Consider the following 22,322-nt stretch of genomic DNA (forward strand, 5'->3'; position numbering starts at 1 on the left):
ACCAAGACTGGACACTGAAAGGTACTGGAAAGGCATATGGGAGAAGGAGGTTGCACATAACAGCAGTGCACAATGGCTGGTGACCCTGAGAGAGGAGCACAGCAACCTCCCTGAACAGAACCCAGTTACCATAACAGTGGCAGACATACAGGAAAGAGTCTCAGATATGAAGAACTGGACAGCACCTACTGGCTAAAGAAACTCACAGCACTCCATGAGCGCCTAGCAGCACAAATGAACCAGCTTCTGAGGGATGGGACTCACCCAGGATGGCTAACCGAAGGGCGAACGATCCTGATCATGAAGGATCCCTCAAAGGGTGCAGTCCCATCCAACTATCGGCCAATAACCTGTCTCTCCACAACATGGAAGCTCATGTCATCATTGCGGCTAAGATAAGTGGACACATGGATCAATACATGAGCGAAGCACAGAAGGGCATTGGTAGAGATACCAGAGGAGCCAAACATCAGCTCCTGGTTGACAGAACAGTCGCACAAGACTGCAGGTCCTGACATACCAACCTGTGCACAGCCTGGATTGATTACAAGAAAGCCTATGACTCGATGCCACATACTGTACATGGATCACTGAATGCTTGGAGTTGTATAAGGTGAACAGGACGCTAAGAGCCTTCGTTGCGAACTCGATGAGGATGTGGAAAACCACACTTGAAGCCAATGGCAAGCCACTTACCCAAGTGTCCATCAAATTTGGCATATACCAAGGTGATGCACTCTCCCCACTGCTGTTCTGCATAGGACTGAACCCCCTAAGCCAAGTAATCACCAAGACAGGCTATGGATACCGCCTCAGAAATGGAGCTACGATCAGTCACCTCCTCTACATGGATGACATAAAGCTGTATGCTAAGAGCGAAAGGGACATAGACTCCCTGATCCACACAACCAGGATCTACAGCAGCGACATCGGGATGTCATTCGGGCTTGAGAAATGTAGTCGGATGGTGACTAAGAGAGGAAAGGTAGTCCGCACTGAAGGGGTCTCACTCCCTGAAGGAACAATAGCAGACATTGAGGACAGCTACAAGTACCTCGGTATACCACAAGCCAATGGCAACCTCGAACTGGCAACAAGGAAAGCGGCTACGGCCAAATACCTCCATCGAGTGAGGCAAGTCCTAAGAAGCCAGCTCAATGGCAAGAATAAGACCCGGGCAATAAACAGCTATGCCCTGCCAGTGATCAGATACCCTGCAGGAATAATAAGGTGGCCAAAGGAAGAGATTCAGACCACGGACGTTAAGACCCGCAAGCTCCTAACCATGCACGGAGAGTTCCATCCCAAATCCAGCACCCTGAGACTGTACGCAAGCCGAAAGGAAGGAGGCCGGGGACTATTAAGTGTGAGAGCCACTGTCCAGGATGAAACATCCAAGATCCATGAATACATCAAGGAGAAGGCTCCAACGGATGACTTACTCAGAGAATGTCTCAGACAATGGGGAACAGAGGATGAGGCGCTGGAAGAGGGACCATCATGGGAGGACAAGCCCCTACACGGGATGTACCACCGGACCATAACTGAAGTGGCCGATCTCAAGAAGTCCTATCAGTGACTAGAGAGGGCTGGCCTGAAGGACAGCACAGAGGCACTCATCCTGGCTGCTCAGGAGCAGGCCCTGAGCACCAGAGCCATTGAGGCCCAGATATACCACACCAGACAAGACCCAAGGTGTAGGTTGTGCAAAGAGGCACCTGAGACGATCCAACACATAACTGCAGGGTGTAAGATGCTGGCAGGGAAAGCCTACATGGAACGCCATAACCAGGTGGCTGGCATAGTCTACCGAAACATCTGTGCGGAGTATGGACTGGAAAACCCAAGGTCAAAATGGGAAACACCTCCGAAGGTGTCGGAGAATGACAGAGCGAAGATCCTGTGGGACTTCCAGATCCAGACTGACAAGATGGTAATGGCGAACCAACCAGATATCGTGATCATAGATAAAGGGCAGAGGAAAGCCGTTGTAGTGGATGTAGCGGTCCCAAGTGATGGAAAATCAGAAAGAAGGAACACGAGAAACTCGAGAAATACCAAGGGCTCAGAGAGGAGCTGCAGAGAGCCTGGAAGGTAAAGGTGACAGTCGTGCCTGTGGTGGTCGGAGCACTCGGGGCAGTGACCCCCAAACTCGATGAGTGGTTGCAACAGATCCCGGGAACAACATCGGACATCTCAGTCCAGAAATGTGCAGTGCTGGGAACAGCAAGGATACTGCGCACAACCCTCAAGCTTCCTGGCCTCTGGTAGAGGACCCGAGCTGAATGAGGGACAGACACCACCCGAGGGGTGAGACGAGGAATTTTTAATTTATATATATATATATATATATATATATATACACACACACACACACACACACACACACACACAGTGATCCCTCGCTTATCGAGGTTAATGAGGACCAGAACCTCCGCGAAAGAGGAAAATCTGTGATGTAGGATTGACCGCCATTTGACCCCCCATGGATGTATGTACATGTGTTTAAGTATATATAATATTTATAAGGCCATATTTAATGGTATACTGTACAGGCATGTAGAAGTAAATGTTTGTAGTAATTAACGTTACTTAATGCTGTATACTCATATATACATACATGTATAAGATGTACTGTATAAGTTAGTCTTACTGAGCAATGTACAAAAGCTCTGAGTCATTCAGCATTTTTTTCTGAATACAGTACTTTGGAAAAAAAATGCAACGCCACGATAATCGAAGTGCGAAATAGCAAGGATCACTGTACTTGGATCACACAGTTGCAGAGCAGCAACTCTTCGGTGCTCGAGGATGCTCTTGTCTCATTTTTTGTTTTTTGTTTTTACTTTACTCAGCTCTGTCGTGGGCCTCATACCTTGTTTTCTCTTGAGTTTATTTAATCCAACACTACATGTAGATTTTGCTTCGTCATTTTTCTGAAGTTATGTTGGCAGTGCAGCTCAGACATGAATTAGGAGGCCGATGTTGGGCAAGCTGCTTGGCAAATGTGGCAGGCTAAGGTACAATAAAATGATGAAAGGAGCTCAACCACACATGTATAGTAGTTCCTGCACTATAAGGCACTTTTGATTATAAGGCACATGTTCGATAAATGGCTGCTTATTTATGCGAAAAGATACATCTCCTGTACGGACCTCTCGTCGGTCTACCATTGGTGCCCACCACCAACCTTTTCTTCATTCCCAAGTAGTTCCATTCTACTTTAATTGCAAACTTGGCAGAAGTTTCTCTTTGGATATCAGGACATGTCGTCAAAAAGGCATAAAGAATTGGAAAAGAGGAAAGGGGAGGAAAAAGAACAGTGAGATAATGCGCGCGTCAATGTTTGAAATAATGTTTTTTTATTTTGTGAGAGCCCATGTTGACCACAATCACCACAGCCATGTTTAGATGATGTGTTTACCAGCACTTCAGTAATGCGATGATCAGAAAAATCTGGTTTACATGGTTCAGTCAATCGTTTGATTTATTTCCAAAGACATGACATAAAACACCAGCCCGAAAAAAAACCCTGCTGTAATGGTGATTGCATTTTCAGCCATTTTGTTACCTCTGTGTCCCGCTTCCTAGACACATAATTTTCCCGCCAGATGCACAGTTCCAAATAATGTGCGTTAATATATCAGTCCAAGACAAAAAAGCAAAAAAAAAAAAAATTATGGTAAATCTTTTTTTCCAGCAACGATTTGCAGTTTGATAATCGCCACCATTATTGTTTTGATATCGCATTAAGTAATCTCGCGTGACGAGATTTCCGTTCTCGTGAGACGAGATTGGCGAGATCGGCCTTCACCGCGTGGACAGCAGACGATTGCAAAGTCATGTAACGCTAAAACAAGTGTTGCGAACAAGTGTTGCAAATGTTTATTGTGGAGATACAGACAAAAGCAGCTAAAGTTGGATAGATTTTTGCGATAATAATCTTGTATGCCTGAATTATTTTAATTTTTGCAGCATTTGTTTATAAGAAATAAACCTATTATCAATGTATATTGTCATTGTTTGTGTTGTTATCATATGCAATTGAATAAGTAGACCATTTCAGAATTCGAAATTTGGGACTCTCTAAATGCAAAATGGGACTCATACGTTTCTGATCAGAGAGTCCCTGGGACTTGCAGGGCTCAAACTGTAAAATTATCACTGCATGATACAAACTTGCCAAAAAAACAACCCAAACTGCTGTAGTGGAAAAGTTGTGACCTGCGCTCTGAAAATTAAATGGAATGTTACAAGACAAAGTTGTTTGATATGCCAACATTTTCGAGAAGTTCATGGGCCAAGATCGGCATCTGTTGGTGAAACTGTAATTTGGGAGAAAAAAAATCGCCCTTGAACCTGTGTGGATTTCTCACTTTCATATTCGGTGTTTTCACATCATGTCCAGAATATTTATAAAGTGCCCTGTCAGTCCTTGTCGATCAACGTAGAATGTTGACATTTTCATGTACCTCCATTTTAAATGTAGGCCTACATTTGTCTGTTCAGAGTAGTGGCATAATTTAATTTCATATTTATTTTGATTTACAGTGATCCCTGGCTATTTCACGGTTCGTTTTTCGCGGATTCGGTGCATCGCGGATTTTTTCAAACATATTCATGAAAAATATACATTTAAAAAAAATTTCATATACATGGAATACAGTACTGTATATGTCGCTCTATGTGACCCGCTGTTGTTTTACAGCTTCTCACGGACTGTTTGCGGACTTTTTGCGGACTTAAAAAACAAAAACAAAAAAAGAATAATATTTTTACCTGTATATGTTAATTGGTCGCTACTTTGCGGATTTTCATTTATCGCGGGTGGTTTTGGTCCCCATTATCTGCGATAAATGAGGGATTACTGTATTTCCATATTTGGTGCCATTCTTGGTGTTTTATGAAAGACCCAACCATAAAAAAGGCAAAAAAAATTTGCTGATATTCGAGGCCTATTATTTTGAAATAGGATGTCAGATCTGAATGAAAGTACGTAGTTGGATACTTGGGGTTGCCTAGTATGCCCTAGACTTGGTCTGGTTGCTGGATAACTAAAACAAGTTTTTTCATGATTTATTATTATTTTCTTTTAATCAGGTGCTTGAAGTAGAGTTAATATCAACTCTATTCTTTTAATCTCAACATTAGAACGCTTCTTGGTGCTATTGTGGCAGGGTTTTCATTCTCACTGGGTGAACACATCATTGTTTGACCGCCAAGATATTATTTTGTTACATTATGTTATCATGATGTGGACTGTTTTCAGCAATTTTTGGCCACGACATTTGTCAAAGGAGAAAAATCTGGGCTTGGTGGTTGCGCCTTCTCGGCAGCACACCTGTACCAGCACAGATTTTGATTGGGAGGAATGTCGGCGCTATTTGACTGTCAGTGCTGGACAGCCCTGGGTTGCTTGTGTTTTTTGCGCCTGTAATGGGCAGCATTTTTCACAGCCCCGTTTTGGTCAGTGGAGATGTCGGCGCTGTTGGACAGTCCGCGTTGGTGCGGCTGGATGGATGGCTGCTGAAGTTGAGGATGAGGAGAGAGAGGAGCGCAGATGTGTATTTGGAACTGAGAGTCGCCGTTTGGAATTGAAATGGATTGACATGGGACAGGAAAAGTGAACCAATTTCTTTTTTTTTGTCAATGGATGCAGCTTCTTGTTGACTTAGAAACTTGGTTTGTAGCCGACGTGTGCACATTTTGAGCATGACGTCTCTGATCCACTGGTGAAAGGACACTTTGATTCTCTCCTCTCATCTGGAGCTACTTCAATCAACAAAGCGTATGAGGGAAAAGTGGTTGGGATTGCACGACTGTCCGTGTTTTATGTTATGTGTTGTGTTTATTATTTTACTTTATGTGAACTGTTTTGTAAAGCGCTTTGTTACAGCTGCAGCTGTTGTGAAAGCACCACATAAATCAGGATGTATTGTATTGTATTATATTATATGCATGCATCAGTTGGGGGGCTTTTATTTTGAATGTGGCCAACGCCGCTTGCCGACCCCACATGACCATCATGCAGAGTATTAACAATCGCTGTGGCGGCTGTCTTAACTTCAACTTTGCAAGTGGAGGCTGGCCTGACTGAAGAACGCAGAGGTGCTTCCGAACGTAATGGTACTCACCCCGGAGTTGCTGAGCTTTTTACAAAATCGCCGTGTACCAGAAGATTTCCTCATCCCCATGGAGCGAGAAGGTGTTTATGTATTTTGACATTGCCGTGATTGGTTTTCACTCTTTCGTGTTAGCAAGCCTGCTTCAGCTATAGCTAGCACAAGTTAGCGGGGAACTCCGGTATAAAATATAAAGTACTTTTTGCATGATCACGCAGTTATTTATCTGTTGTCAGCATCTTCGCCTAGGGCAGGGGTGGCAAACCAGTCAGAGACTAAGAGCCAATTTTTTTACTGTGTTACTGCAAAGAGCCACATCATTCACATGGGCATCCCGTCCTGTCGGGCGCGCACACACACGCACATACACAAACACACAGACATACTTTTTTGACCAAAGATCGACTTTTGAAGCGACCAACTTCCCACGATCGACCCGATCGCGTACATGCAAGCATACACACACGCACGCACGCGGGTGCCCAACCATGCTCTCGCGCACATATGCACGCACACTCCGATGAGCAACAGCTGAAACGGCCTGAACATGAACGAAAGCTAAAGACACAAACACCCCCCTATCCCATTTCCTCCTCCCACCCCTTGCGGTCGACTTGGGACCAGTCCGCTGGCTCAGATCGATTGCGATCGACATATTGGGCACCCCTGCCTTAAAAACAAAGATAATTTGCTGACGAGCTTTGCGCTTAGCACCATTCTTTTCGTATGAGCAGTCATTCAGTCATCTGATTGGTTGCCCTCTATGTCAATCAAGTAACGGGATTGATGATAGGCTGACGTGGTACATTCTGTGTATTGTTTGAAAGTGCAGCGCCACTGCCGAGGCATTTTCAACGCTCCTCATTTGAAAGCCCGGGAGCCGCATTGAACCAGCCTCTTCTGCCCTAACCATGCGTTTGAGATGAGAGCATGACGTAGACAGCGAGCTAAACAATCCTCCAATAAAAACACGAAGATGAGAGTCCACCGTTTGGTATTTTTATGGAAGTCTTTCTTATAAAACTGTACACAAATAGAAACACAATACAAATGATATTCGACACTCTTGTAACAGCCCTATTCTCTAACTTATTCAACAAATCTATGGTAAATATCTACAAAGATTAATTGATGAAATACTTAGATATGACAATAAATAACTTGTACAGCAAAGAGTGGTATATACAACTGTGTAAATGTACTTACAGATTATGCCTGAATGTGTCAAAAGGAGGAGGATGGAAGTGGATGTTATCACACCTCTCCACTGTTTCACTCTTAGGAATTAAAATGGCTACCCCACTGACTTTATGGGTGGTTCGAACCACTTCCACCACTAGGGGCACTGCACTGCACTGTAATACAATTACTGGGGGCAGAATACATCCAAAGAGCTGCATGGGGCTCGTGAGCCGTGGGTTGGCCACCCGTGGCCTAGGGTCGTCCTTCTGTAATAGTGAGTCTGTCACCTAAATTGTGTCGCGGACAACTTGCTGGTAAACAAAAGGGAGTCCTCGATTGATGACAATGCTGAACGACGTGAGCCACGATCTTATCAAATTAGTTTATTTTCACTTGGCACAAGAACAAACACTTTAGTGCGTCTTTTACATTAATGGCCAAAAGACGTTTTTCTGTACACATGTACACTGAAATCATGACAGGTTGTAAAATGACAAGTGCATTTCGATTGAAAATTTCAGGTTATATTGCCGACATTGGAAGGAAACTCTGTCCTAAATTGAGGCCACCCTGTACAGTGAGTTATGTAATGCGAATTTCAGGTTGGACTTGTCTTTTGCACAAAGAAAAAAAATTAGACAAGCATGCATCGCAAACATTGTTATTGAGGCATTGTACACCCATCCATCCATTTTCTGATCAGCTTATCCTCACAAGGGCCTTCTTTGGGTTGTTTGTTTGGGGAGTTAAATAAATAATTAAAAAAATAACAAATAGTCATCATTCAACCAATTTACATGTTCAAAGGAAGTAAGAAGTAAAAAAAAAACTAATCTCGTCCCAGCCCTTGTTTTTTGTGAGTTTTAACTTGATTTATATTAAAATAGTAAGAGATTGTTCATTTCGCATTTCACAATCTGAAAGGAAAAAGTCAACGCCCACTGGCACATTTAAATATCACTCTACTCTCATACTCATAATCAATATTCCCTTACATTGTAGCATTTAATCAATTTACCATCTTAACTCTGATTTATATAGGTTTTTTTTAAACTTGACTTTTAAACCTGTTTTTAAACACAGCAAGTGATTCATTCATACGTTGATCTCTGCTGAGCGATGTGTTAGTGAGAAAGGTTTCTCTTTGTTCGAGGCGGACAGAAAGGAAGCATGCAAGCTACTGAGCAGGGTGCAAGCTAGCCACCAGCAACTCCGCATATGAACCCTGCAAGGTGACTATAATTCGGCTAGCTTTGCTGGATCTTGAGCAATCGTGAGGAACGGAAAACCATTCACATTAATGGTGAGTAATATATCAAAATTATTTAAAAGAATACATTCAGAGACTTATTATACTGACATTTTGAATAATTCGCTTTTAAAATACACTATATTATATGGCTCTCACTGAAATAAATTTCCAAATATTTTGCTTTCATGACTCTCTGAGTCATAAAGGTTACCGACCTTTGGCCATACATCGACTTTTGTAGTGAAGGCTGCCTTGTTTAACAAATGTAGCACTGTCACTTTAAGAGTAATGCGAGATAAAAGCCCGCGGGAACACGCGGTGCTCGCGCAGGGGTCTCCCACTCCGGGCCTGGAGGGCTACTGCCCTGCCTGTTTTCCGGCTCTTCGAGCTGTAACACACCTGATTTAGACGATCAGCTCATCAGCCAGCTCTGAAGCAGCATTAGAACGATCCTGATTATTTGAATCAGGTTTGTTCCTTCTTGGAGAGCTGGAAAACAGACAGGACAGTAGCCCTCCAGGCCCGGAGTTGGAGACTCCTGCGCTAGCAAGACTTAGACCAGGAAGTGAAGGGAGGATGACATGAGTTTGAAGGCTGAGAGTCTCTGAGCTGTGGATGCCACTTTCCTCAACGTGATATAACCATAATCGTCATTATAACCCAGACGATATTCAGGTCATTGGGAACTATTTTACCATGAAGCATGTTCGGGATTGTATTCGGACAGCTGATTTATTATCTGAATATTTGTAGAGTAAGAGATTGTGGTTTGGGAATTTGAATGCTGCCATTAGTGGGTCAGGTGAACAGCTGTATTGCGTAAGTGTTCTCGATGAGACATGATGTAAATACGTTTTCTGACAGTGAAATTACATGAACTGTTGTTTTATGTGTTCTTTAGAGGGGAGATCATTTGTGTTTTTCCACGTGTTTTGTGTGCACCCAACACGCCGGAAAGTGTCGAGTAAGTGTGTCCTCTCAACACATTGGATTGTAATGATTAGTCTGTCTGCACTTTAATAATGTATTTGTATGTGTTAAATCCAGTCTTTCCACAGACCGGCTACATATACATATTCTATAGAAATACTATATATACAGTACATGTACTATATATATATATATATATATATATATATATATATAGAGCTGTTTCCCCTTGAGTGATTAACAGCCCCCAAGTGTCTTCTTTTGCGTCCCCCACCTCGGGAAAGTTCCTGAAGGCTGTCAACTTTCCTGAGAAAGGAACTCCAATCTCATAATTTGTGCACAGCAGATGTGGTCTGTACTTTGTCAAAATGCCAAGATCGAATTGCATTGACCTTTCTTTGTTTCTGATTTTTACATAAGAGGAAGGACTGCCCGCCCCTAATTAACATAATTAACATACTATGCGGCGGCCCGGTAGTCCAGTGGTTAGCACGTCGGCTTCACAGTGCAGAGGTACCGGGTTCGATTCCAGCTCCGGCCTCCCTGTGTGGAGTTTGCATGTTCTCCCCGGGCCTGCGTGGGTTTTCTCCGGGTGCTCCGGTTTCCTCCCACATTCCAAAAACATGCATGGCAGGTTGATTGGAAGCTCTAAATTGTCCCTAGGTGTGAGTGTGGGCGTGGATGGTTGTTCGTCTCTGTGTGCCCTGCGATTGGCTGGCAACTGATTCAGGGTGTCCCCCGCCTACTGCCCGAAGACGGCTGGGATAGGCTCCAGCGCCCCCCGCGACCCTAGTGAGGATCAAGCGGTTCGGAAAATGGATGGATGGAACATACTATGCCTATATGTACGTGTGACTGTAGTTGCTCGGGGCTTCCTGATGAAATCTGAGACTCACAGGAGCCCGAATCGATTCGTGTTGCGTTGTGATAAACTGAAGAAAAGACGACGTGGTGTTGGGTCTTCTTCCACCTTATAGAGAGATAAAAGAACCTGTGTCCAAGGAGTACCAAGAGCAAATTGACAGCCCCCCAACAATACTTAAAGAGTTTATGAATGGAAAGTTTACTTTTAAAAAGTTGCCAGATTGCTCCACTGACAAGACCAAAGTTACCTGTTCTTCTCTCTCTGTGTATCATACAGGTATACGAAGTATGCCACTGACGCGATTGTTACTTGTTTGGAACTATTTTGTGTGGAAGGTTACAGCGTTCCGTGTCCATATAAATAGAGCGGGTGGAGCTTCTCTGTGTTCGTCTGACAGTGACAGTGAGCTGCTGTGGTAGCGACCGAGCGAAAATAAAACGTCTCCAGTGTTGTCATCGAACCAAGTGTAGTCATCCGAAATGAGGTCTATACAAAAACCGTAGAGAGACTTCCGCGCAAGAAGGACCAACACAATCAACATAGCCTGACTGTGTTAGGGGGAGTGAAATCCCCCTCTTTCAGAATGATTTGCCCCAGCAGCACGGGGGAAGTGCGTGCGCTTGTTTGTACGGCCGACAGTTTTGAATACAGCGGCACATAACGAACACTGGTGTCCGGTGTCTCGTTATTCTCCAACAAACATACAGAAACAGACTGCTGTGTTCAAAGCAAACTTGAGAAAAACGAAGTATGCAACCATGGTTTAAATCCACTATAGGCTGAGTACTAGTTTACCTTAGATGTGCACTTTATAATGTTATATTGCTGTTTTGATTTCATAAAAAAAAGCTGTTAAAGCAGCTGTTGTGTGACAAAATATTTTTTTCACTGTTGTTGATGGACAGTAATATTGTGTGAGAGATTATGTGTGAACAACTGCTCCAAGTGAAAAATGTTCATGTAAAATTGAAAATCGAAATTGTTATTTCAGTAAATATTTGCATTTGGCACATAGAAAACTGATTCATGATTCCAAGTTGATGAGAGCATTAAAATGGGGAAAAATAGGACAAAAAATGTAAAAGGAAATTCAGAAACGATAAAAAATGTGTGAGTAATCACGATTAATTTTTTAGTTCATTTGAGTTAATTATGACAGTTGCATTTTTAATTAGATTAAATATTTTAATTGTTTGACAGCTCTAATATATATATATATATATATATATATATATATTTTTTTTTTTTTAAATCCTCGTCTCACCCCTCGGGTGGTGTCCGTCCCTCATTCAGCTCGGGTCCTCTACCAGAGGCCAGGAAGCTTGAGGGTTCTGCGCAGTATCCTTGCTGTTCCCAGCACTGCACATTTCAAACAAATTTTAAGCAGTGGTACATTTCATGAGTCATTTATTAGGACATCTTGACGTTGAGTTCTTTCTTTCACCATCTAAATCAATAATATTTATTCAGGGGTTTTCTTCCCACCGAACACACTGTTGTCAAACTGAAGGCCCGCCACATCATTTTATGTGGCCCGCGAAAGCAAATTATGTGTGTCAACTTCCATGATCCTTGCTAAAATCTGAACTGAAATATCAAATTGTCATTTGTAATAAATAATGTTGAGAATTTGTAACAATTTTGTTACCCTACTCACTCAAACAATAATTGAAGAAACTATTGTCGTTGATTTAACTGATTTCAAAACTGGTAATCCATCCGTTTGCTGTGTAAAAGTAATAACATATAAACATTTATGTAGCTTCACTGTCGTAACGGCCCTCTGAGGGAAGACGTAACCCCAAATTTGTAAATTTCCCCATTGCGGGACAAATAAAGGATATCTTAAATTAGCCCGCGACAAAAATGAGTTTGACACCCCCAAAATATCCATTTGGTAGAAAAAAATCTCTCATGCAAATCATCAGCAGATCGGATTTGGAATTTTGGAGCAGAAACATCTTGTACAAATTGTATTAATGAAATACAGAGAGAACTAAATCTAAAACAAAGTCATAAGAACAAAATAAATCCAAAGTATCAAACAAAAACTAACAAACTAACAGTGACTAAAACATGACCAAAAAATGACAGAACAAACAATGACAGGAACAATGACACGAAACCAAGTGGTCGTGCCGGGAGTCCTTTTATACAACTAATGACATAATGACCAACAGGTGTGCAACTGCAGGCGGAGCCCTACAGTGCCACCTGTTGGTCACAAACAGAACCATGACAGAACAATGGCGAAACATCCCCTGCCGAGGTCGGCAACTGCGGCAATGACTTTGACGACGACTGCGCAGACGTTTCCAGGATGAACGTGAGCCCCATTCGTGATCCCACACCTCCACGAGCACGGACAGCCAGCAAATGAAGCAGTAAATATCTGGAAGACATGGAGCTCCCCTTGCAGGGCAAGAGGCCCAATGCAGAGAGGACCTGGGAAAGAGGCCCGATGCACAGAGGACCCAGTTCCGCTCACATGAAAACCTCCTCATTCATGTCGCCAAAGACCACAAGCCAGGTACCTTTCCCAAAGCGCTGTCCATCGAGAGCCTGGCGCCTGGGAGAAGCTCCGCTGACCTCAATGTCTCACGCCCATCCAAAAGCAAGAACCTGGACGACAACTGGTCTTGCCGTCCACTGTCTAAGCCCCCGTGCCCGAAAGCTCAGAGGGGCAGCCGGGTGAGCGCATACGACAATGTCCTCGTTCCCACCTATAAGCCAGCACGGGAGACATCCTCGACTTGGAGAAAGAGGACAACCTGTTCCCGCACTTGGATGACATTATCCAGCATATCAGTGGCCTGCATCAGATCGTGGTTCACTGGAGCCGCGGCGTACTTGCGGACAGCGAGAATGGTGAAGATGGTGAGGGCAGAACCACACCCGTCTCCCAGAATTATACAGACACCATCGGGACCACTCGGGACAAAAGGGATTCCGGTGTTGGGGCCTCTTTGACAAGACCGCGGTAATAAAAACATCTAGACGAGGGGTGCCAAACTTGTTTGCATTGCAGGGCAGATCATAGCACAGTCAAACCTCGGTTTTCGAACGTCTCGGTTCTCGACCAATTCGGTTTTCGACCAAAAATTTCGAGGTTTTTATGCCTCGGATGATGAAAATATTTCAGTTCTCGAACAAACTGAGCGCACTTGAATGCACCATTTCAATTCGGACTCAAAGCTGTCTGAAATTGTTGGCGGCCGTCCCTCCAAAACAAACAACGCTATCTGGCCCTTTCCCCTGGATGGAAGTACGCATTCCTTCTCGGCCATGGACTGATAAGCCGGGACTGTCTTCATGAGCAGACCTTGACAAAGCAGCTATGACCTGTACACGCATACACATACACAACTGAACAATCACACGCGCATACATATCCTTATTATCACCGTCTTCATCGCTCCGATTCTTTACCCCCGTGACGTAGTATTATCTGCAGAGCGCATCGGGGACCGTGCAGCTGGTCAGTTAAGCTGCGTCACGGTCGCCCCCCCCCCCTCCCCCTTCCCATCCATCCGCCCTCTCATTACATGTTATGTCTTGTGACTTGTTGTAACTGTCATATGCTTATTTATGTGCTTGGGTCTTTTTTTATCCTGGACTTAAATTATCCTCAGAAGAGGATAGTTCGAGCGTGGGTTTTTTTCCCTCTCCCTACCCAGTGTTTTTCCTTTCTGAACTCTGACTGTAAATTTCCCCATTGCGGGACAAATAAAGGATATGTTAATCTTAATCTTAATCTTAATTTGACTCCTCTCGCCTTCCTTACACGAGGAAGTGACGCTTCCTCGGGTCGACAAGGAAGTGACGCTTCCTCGTGTTGCTTTCTATTGTGAGCAGACATGTTCAAAAAACATTTTTATTTTAAAAAGAGCGTGGTTTCGGTTTTCAAACAATTCGGTTTTCGAACAGCCTTCTGGAACGAATTATGGACGAAAAACGAGGTTTAACTGTAGAATCAAGATCATTTTTCCATTTCCATCCATTATCTGAGCCGCTTACCCTTTGCAGGGTGCACTGGCCCAGTTTCGGGACGTCTCACCATCTCAACCAGTCGTCTTCGTCACTTCACATTAGCAGCCAGTCGGCCATGCAGCTCAGCCTGCTGCACAAGTTCTCCTTGCTAGGCCTCACTGCCAGGATGGAGAAATACTCCATGTCCAACAAGCATGGTTGGACCTGGTGGGCACAAGAGCGTCTGCTCGCTCCTGACTTGCCTTTTGCGGCCCATTTTCGGATCAATTGTTTCAGGTCCACCCAACCTGTTTTTGCATTTTTAATTCAGCCCTAAAAGCCAGTTTCGTTTTGCAGCATGGCAAGCACAGAAAGGCAGCCATTTTGTTTTGAAGTGGCCATTAAAGGGTAATTTTGTCATGGGTCCCTCAGAACCAAATTATTTGAAATGTTGATTGCGATCAACATTTTCCTTGTGTGTAAAAACATCACAATTGAAGACTCATCCTGTTTCCTTGCAGGTCTGTACCAAAATTCACGAAGCGCATAAAGCAGGGGTGTCCAAAGTCGGTCCAAGGGCCGCTGTCCTGCCTGTTTTCCAGCTCTCCAAGGAGCAACACACCTGATTCAATTAATCAGGATCATTCTAATGTTACTTCAGTGCTGCCTGATGAGCTGATCGTCTCAATCTGGTGTGTTGCAGCTGGGAGAGCTGGAAAACAGGCAGAACAGTGGCCCTCCAGGCCCGGAGTTGGACATGCCTGGCATAAAGTCTCCCGACTCCAACGACAAGAGCGTGTTTGGGCTCCCGCTCCTCATGCACGTCCGGCGTTGAGGCTTCCCGCTGCCCCTTTGCCTTCAGCAGGCTCTTGCCCACCTCACGCGCCATTGTCTGGACCAAGTACTTTTGCGCTTTACTGTCTTCTCATCTTGTACGGGTTTCCCTCCAGGTGGGCCTGTTCCGCAAGTATAGTGCAAAGTCTCGCATCCAAGCACTGCGTCATCGGTGTGATACCTCTCTGGATGGCGTGGACTACATGGAGCAGTCGGCCTATGATGTGGCCGACATGGTCAAGCAGTTCTTCCGGGACTTTCTGGAGCCCCTACTGAGCAACAAACTGGGAGAAACCTTCTTTCACATCTACCAGTGTAGGTCGCCAGGCCTTCTGATAAAATACCTTTGTGGATTTTCAGATGGTTCATGCTGAGAGTCCAGGGATTATTATTATTACCATAACGTCTCGATATTTTGTCGACTCACATCCCCTACGTACCCAAGGAGCAGTGTTTGCAGGCCATGCGGGCAGCCATCTTGTTGATGGCGGACGAAAACTGCCAGGCGTTGCAGATGCTGCTCTATTTCCTGCGCGATGTGGCTGCACAGGTTGACGAAAACCAGATGACGGCCGCCAAACTCGCCGTCTGCCTGGCTTCCACTCCCTCTTCCACCTCAGCCGAACAAAGAGCAACACGCTCTTGCCAAGGTACGTCGTTGCTGTGCAGTCCAATACGAAAGATTTATAATATACTGCAGCAACAAAAAGTATTGGGTGTAGGACTTGTTCATCATACTCCGGGTGGATTATTGATCATGAACTGATTGATGTTCACTGTTGTCCTTCAGATGACGGTGAAGGTCCATCCAGAGAAAGTATGGCAGTGGCCGACCAGATCAGAAGGACTTGAATGAGATCTTGTCTGCGTCTCAAGGCCTGACTCACGTGATCACAGAGTGTCCACGCCTTCTTCGGGTTTATTTATTTATTTATTTATTATTGTTATTATTATGATTTGCATTTCTGATTCTATTCATAACTGGAAAGTGAGAACCACTTTAAGTATTCTCAATGCTTATTGACTGCCACACAGCATGAGATTAACCCCCAAAACACAATTTTGTTGTAAAAAAATGTATGTTAATGAAGGCCTTTTCACCAGTCAATCAATGGGATCTTTTCGGCCAGAGTCACAATGTAGTACAGTCATTGCAACAAAAACAATTCCTGTGCCTCACATGCGAAAACCTGGGTTTGAACCTGGTACCTTTAGATCTTCAGTCTAACACTCGCCCAACTGAGCTATTTCGGCCTCTCGAGGTGTTCACTTGGGCCTTTTCACCAGTCGATTAATGGGATCTTATCGGCCAAAATGACGACAGCAAGTCAAAGGACACAGCGTCATACAGGAATCGCAACAAAGAAATGAATTCTGTGCCTCACATGCCAAAACCCAGGTTTGAACCAGGGACCTTCATATCTTCAGTCTAACACTCTCCCAACTGAGCTATTTCGACCTCTTGTGGAGTATCGTCAACCCTTTTCACCATTAAATTCATGGCATCTTATCAGCAAAACTGATGGCGGTGAGTCACAGGACACATCAAAATAAAGTAATCGCAACAAAGAAATGAATTCAAGAAATTTTATCTGTGCTGTATTTTGCATATACAGCACATTTGACAATAAATACGTTCTTGAGTTGATTTCTGGTTCTTATATGCCTAAACCCAGGGTTGAACCAGTGACCTTTAGATTTTCAATACAATGCTCTCCCAACTGAGCTATTTTGGCCTCTTATGGAGTTTCTTCAGCCAATTCAAGGGATCTTATCGGCCAAAAAGCAGCAGCGAGTCAAAGGACACATCGCCGAACAGTAATCGCATCAAAGAAATAAATTCTGTGGTTCATTTTCCGAAACCCGGGATCAAACCAAGGACCTTTTGATCTTCTGTCTAACGCTCTCCCAACTGAGCTATATCGTCCTCTTCTGGCATGAGCTAAGCCCTCTTCACCAGTCAATTAATGGGATTTTATTGGCCTAAATCACAACAGCGAGTCACAGGACACATCGTGGCACAGTCATCGCAACAAAGAAATTCATTCAAGAAATTTCATCTGTGCTGCAAATACACATTTGACAATAAAGTCGTACTTGACCGCCTTACATGCCAATACCCAGGGTTGAACCAGTGACCCTTTGATCTTGAGTCAAACTCTCTCCAATCTGAGCTTATTTCAGCCTCTCGTGGTTTTAAATAAGCCCTTTTTACCAGTCAATTAATGGGATCTTATCGGCCAAAATCATAACAGCATGTCACATGACACATCGTAGTACAGTATTCGCAACAAAGAAATGAATTCTGTGCCTTCCATGCTGAATCCCGGGGTTGGACCAGGGACATTTAGATCTTCAGTCTAATGTTCTCCCAACTGAGCTTTTTCAGCCCCTTATAGCTTGAACTAGGCCCTCTTAACCAGTCAATTAATGGGATCTTATCGGCCAAAATCACAACAGTGAGTCAAAGGACACATTGTAGTCCAGGAATTGCATGAAAGAAAAAGTTTCTGTGCCTTACATGCCGAAAAGCAGGGTTGAACCAGGAACCTTCAGTATAACACTCTCCCAAATGAGCGATATTGGCCTCTTCTGGTATTAACTAAGGCCTTTTCACCACTCGATTAATGGGATCTCATCGGCCAAAATTACAGCGACTCAGAGGACACATCGTCGTACAGTAATCGCAACAAAGAAATTAATTCTGTGCGTTACATGCCGAAACAAAGGGTTGAAGCAGGGACCTTGAGATCTTCAGACTAACGCTCTCACAACTGATGTATTTCGGCCTCTTTGGCTTTAACCAAGCCATTTTCACCAGTCAATCAATGGGATCCTATCGGTCAAAATCACAACCGAGTCACAGGACACATCGTCGTACAGTAATTGCAACAAAGAAATGAATTTGGTGCTTTCCATGCCAAAACCCGGGGTTGAACCCGGGACTTTTAGATTTTCAGGCTAACGCTCTCCCAAATAAGCTATTTCAGCCTCATTTGAAGCTAGCTCAGGCCTTTTCACCAATCAATTAATGGGATCTTGTCAACCAAAATGACTACAGCAAGTCAAAGGACACATCGTAGTACAGTAATTGCATTAAAGAAACAATTTCTGTGCCTTACATGCCCAAACGCGGGGTTGCACCAGTGATTTTGAGTGTAACGCTCTCCCAAGTTAGCTATTTCAGCCTGTTGTTTGTTGGATGTAGGCCTTTTCACCAGTCGATTAATGGGAAGTTATCGGTAAAATGACAACAGTGAGTCACAAGACGCATCGGCGTGCAGTCATCAGAACAACAAAATAATCTCTGTGCCTTACATGCCAAAATGCAGGGTTGAACCACAGACCTTAATAGTTTGAGAGTAACACTCTCCTTCCTGAGCTATTTCTGTCTGTTGATGGGTGGGTTAAGGATGGTCCACAGTTGGTCAAAAGACACAGTTACGAGCCCATGATGGTCCTCTCACAGATCCCTGAGGAGATGTCATCCAATCCTGTAACTCTTACATGGAAGCTGAGCTTGCAGCGCCTCCTCTGGGTGAGCTGGGTAAGATACGCCAGTCTGACATAGAGGAAGTGGACGAAGAAGACAAGGAGATCGATGAAGGATCCAACCATGCTTACGTGGAGAAGCTGATCCACAACCTGCTGAAGGAGACCAAAGACAAAAGCAAAGTGTGAATGTGTCGACCGGCAGGGGACCACATGGAACTGGCCTACAAAAAGGTTCTCACTTCATCCATACGCATGGCGCACACTGGACTAGAAAGTGTGGTGTGATGCAAACGAATCACAGCACTCAATGAAAAATGATCAACATCAATAGACAAAGGACTTGTGTGGAGGAAACACACATACGCGTGTGTTTAATACTGAAACCCAGGAGCAAACCATGTTTTCCCAGCTGATTGATTTCAGCCTGAGCCAGGTTCTGTGGTCACGGTGATGCTTCCCGTCATGTCCTGGCATTCTGACCCAATAAAGGCTGGTGTGCACTGGTGTGAGTGTCGGTGGATCACGACGACGGACCGCGGACGGCGGTGCAGGGTGTGAAATAGTACAGGGTCCAACATTGACGGTGTACCAATGGACCTGGACCACGATGCATTGTGTTGGGCCACCCTGGGCATTCCAGATGTTGGCTTGGTAGGTCCAGAACAAATTTTATTCATAAATATGTTGAAACTGAAGAATTCTTGCTTTTAAACAAAATACTGTATGATCTGAAAATTGTTGTGGAGTTGTAAGCAGTTAGGTGAGGCAAGAAAACAGTGTGAAAAACAAATTGCCTTAATGTCGGATCCTATACTATTTCACGGTACCCAGGACTCTTACTTACGGCCACCTGGTAACACCAAGTTAAATGTGAATATTGTTAGGTTTATGCTGGTAATCTGACGCAAAGAATACATCAGGAACAGGAAGACTCAGGAGGCAGGCATGGTTGTCTTTCTTGCAAGAGAGAGTGCGCTAAAACATGTCTCGGTTCACAATCTGGGAGCAGCTCTCCAGCTGGCTCTGCAATGTAAACCATTACAGGTTCCGGGGCAAATCTGAAGATACCGCGTTTGTCTCCTTGCATTTATTGAAAGGATGTCCCTGATACACGATCTTCTAATGGGTGTGGGGAGTATTTGCACAATTCACAACAGTTTCAGTCGAGGCGACTTTCAATGAGAACACACAGTTCATTCCTGTGGTCTCAGGTGGCTCCTGCTGGAGTTCGGTGGTCCGCGAACACAGCTGTGGATGTCCCTTACATGGTGTCCTGGGGTTGATGTTATCTTCTCACAAGCAACAGTTAATTTGATCAGAAGCCATTAAATGAACAAAAGGATGTCAACTTAAGAGCCAAAACAGGAGCCGGCTGAGCTCTCCCAGGCCGACAAGTCTCCCATAATAAACTTACCCCATTGCAAATGAGGTATTTGCGAAGTCAAACTCTGGAACAAAGGTTTTGTAGTTATACTGAGATTAAATATGGGATAACAGAATTACATTTAACAATAGGCTCCAGCACACCTGCGACCCTTGTGAGAATGAAGTAGATCAAAAAATACATGGTTGGAGGATGTTTTGCCATTCACAGTCTTCGTCTCCATTGGGATCCTCTCTTTTAAGTGAATGGACATGGCAAGGCACAGAGAACCATGAGGAAAAGAGCACCCAACGGGAGCTAGCTGGCGTGTCCATCAAATGAACCCCCGACCCCACCCAGAAAAAAATACAGTCAAATAGTTTCCAAAAAGTAAGAAAAAGAGAAATATTTGCGGAATAAAAATCCAGAAGTTTGCGAAAAAGAGAAATATTTGCGGATAAAGAGTCCAGAAGTTCGCGGGGAAAAAAAAGGTATCCTGGATCGGGTTCTACTGTGTAAGAGGAGGTTCAAACATTCAAAAAAAATAAATAAAATTACTCAACCAGAAAATACAAAAAAATTACAAAATCAGAAAAAAGAACAAAAAAAATGCAGGGAGAGTTTATTCGGGAAAGTGAATGGTTCGATCTGAGACAAATACCAAACCATTCTGAATGAGTGTTATTGAGTGAACAAGTGAGAAATGCATGTGACGTGTGTGTGTGTGTGGGGGGGGGGGGGGGGTTACCGTAAAAAGAACGAGCGAGTGAGAAAGAACAACTGACAGATTGGATGAGGTAGTGTTGTGAGGATGGATGGTTTCCTCCAATGTTTTCAACTGCATGTTTGGTGACATTGATGAAAGAAACAGAAAAGTCCTGTGCTATAAAAATGGCGACTTTAGAGTTGGAAGTCGAAAAAAACTAACAGATTGTCTACAAAAGGCAAAAAGGTGCGGAAGGATGTTAAGAAAGTTGTTGAAATGAAAGCAAGAGCAAGGATGATGGCAATGGTTTGTGCATTAGAGTTGTCCAGTGTGGCCATCAGGCAGGGAAGTGTTGGTCTGGTACCGCCAATGCCCAAAAGGCCCTGTGCGCCGCCATCTTACTCGGAGGAGAAACAACTTGCAACATAGTCTCCAACTGGCCCATCCATGCATGCCGTCACCTTGCCGTGAAATTAGGAAAGCGCTGAGTCAAGTTCAGGCTCCAATATTGAATGTAACTCCAGGCCGACTTGAAGTAGATGTAGACGATCCAGCGTCTCTCATTCGCTCACAACAGACAACATCAAACATGAATAAAGTTGCAGAAACTTTGACTGCTGGGGTGACCGCCGCCATTAGAGAATTAGAAGATAAATTCGAAAAAGTTGCAGACTTGAAGGCCGACCCATTCACGCGTCTGACTCAGATAAGACTATACATGACAGAATGAAACAGACACCAACAGGTTCCACAAAATATTAGAGATCGACTTCAGAAAATCGCCACTGAACATGAAGACAGAGCAAACACTGAGGCAGAAGAACAGAATCGTGCCCTTCGCGCTGAACGAGATGCTGCCCAACTGAAAATGGAACAGGAAGCTGCTCTCTATGCCGCAGAACACGCAACTATGTGTTCCTTCTTCAAATGAAGAAGGAACCTCCTCCAAATGAAGAGATGGACAACAGGTTCCACATTGCTCAATTACAGAATCAATTCAGAAAATTAAGTTCTCATGTCCAGACTCTTTCAGATGCACACCCTGACCCTGTTTTGGACCGAACCAGAGGTCTTGCAGACCCAGAAGAATCTTCCGAAAATCCTTCTCTTCAAACAGTGCAGAGAGCGGTTACAGGAGAAATTTTAACAGCAGGTGAAATCCGCGTTCTCGAAACACAAGCATGTCCGCTTTCACAATTAAATACTTTGTTGCAAAACTCAAGCTTCTCTTCTCTCCCCGACAATCAGGCTCTTACACGAGAAAATCACATGGCCTTCCTTGTGCACAGCTTTCAACACTTTGTTTCCCCTCCCTGAGTGTGTTATCTCAGATTTGGTGTTCACTCCCAAAGGAGTTGAGGAGGCTGCAGCCTTTGTTGACCGGGCCCTCACTGGTTACACTCTGAAAACAGGACACGCACCGCCTGCGCCTTGCATTCGCAAGTGTTCCGAGCAGCCATTTTGAAGGGCGTTCCCAAGTCTGTGACGCGGCGGTTGTCACATCTTTAACATCATCTGAGGAGATGTGACGGGTGTCACAACGGTGACTGTCTTGAGCTCCACGTCGCTGCTGCCTCAATAACACCAGACATGTGGAGGTACCG

At 44.2% G+C, this 22,322-nt stretch overlaps 1 pseudogene; it reads left to right on the forward strand.

Moving 5' to 3' along the window:
* Positions 1-8,844: 8,844 nt before the first annotated feature.
* LOC147192190 (stAR-related lipid transfer protein 13-like) lies at positions 8,845-13,594 on the forward strand (annotated as a pseudogene).
* The last annotated feature ends 8,728 nt before the right edge of the window (positions 13,595-22,322 follow it).

The sequence above is a fragment of the Hippocampus guttulatus genome, chromosome 17 (assembly GCF_054856545.1).
Source record: "Hippocampus guttulatus isolate MCC_2025c chromosome 17, RoL_Hgut_1.0, whole genome shotgun sequence".
Taxonomy (NCBI): Eukaryota; Metazoa; Chordata; class Actinopteri; order Syngnathiformes; family Syngnathidae; genus Hippocampus; species Hippocampus guttulatus.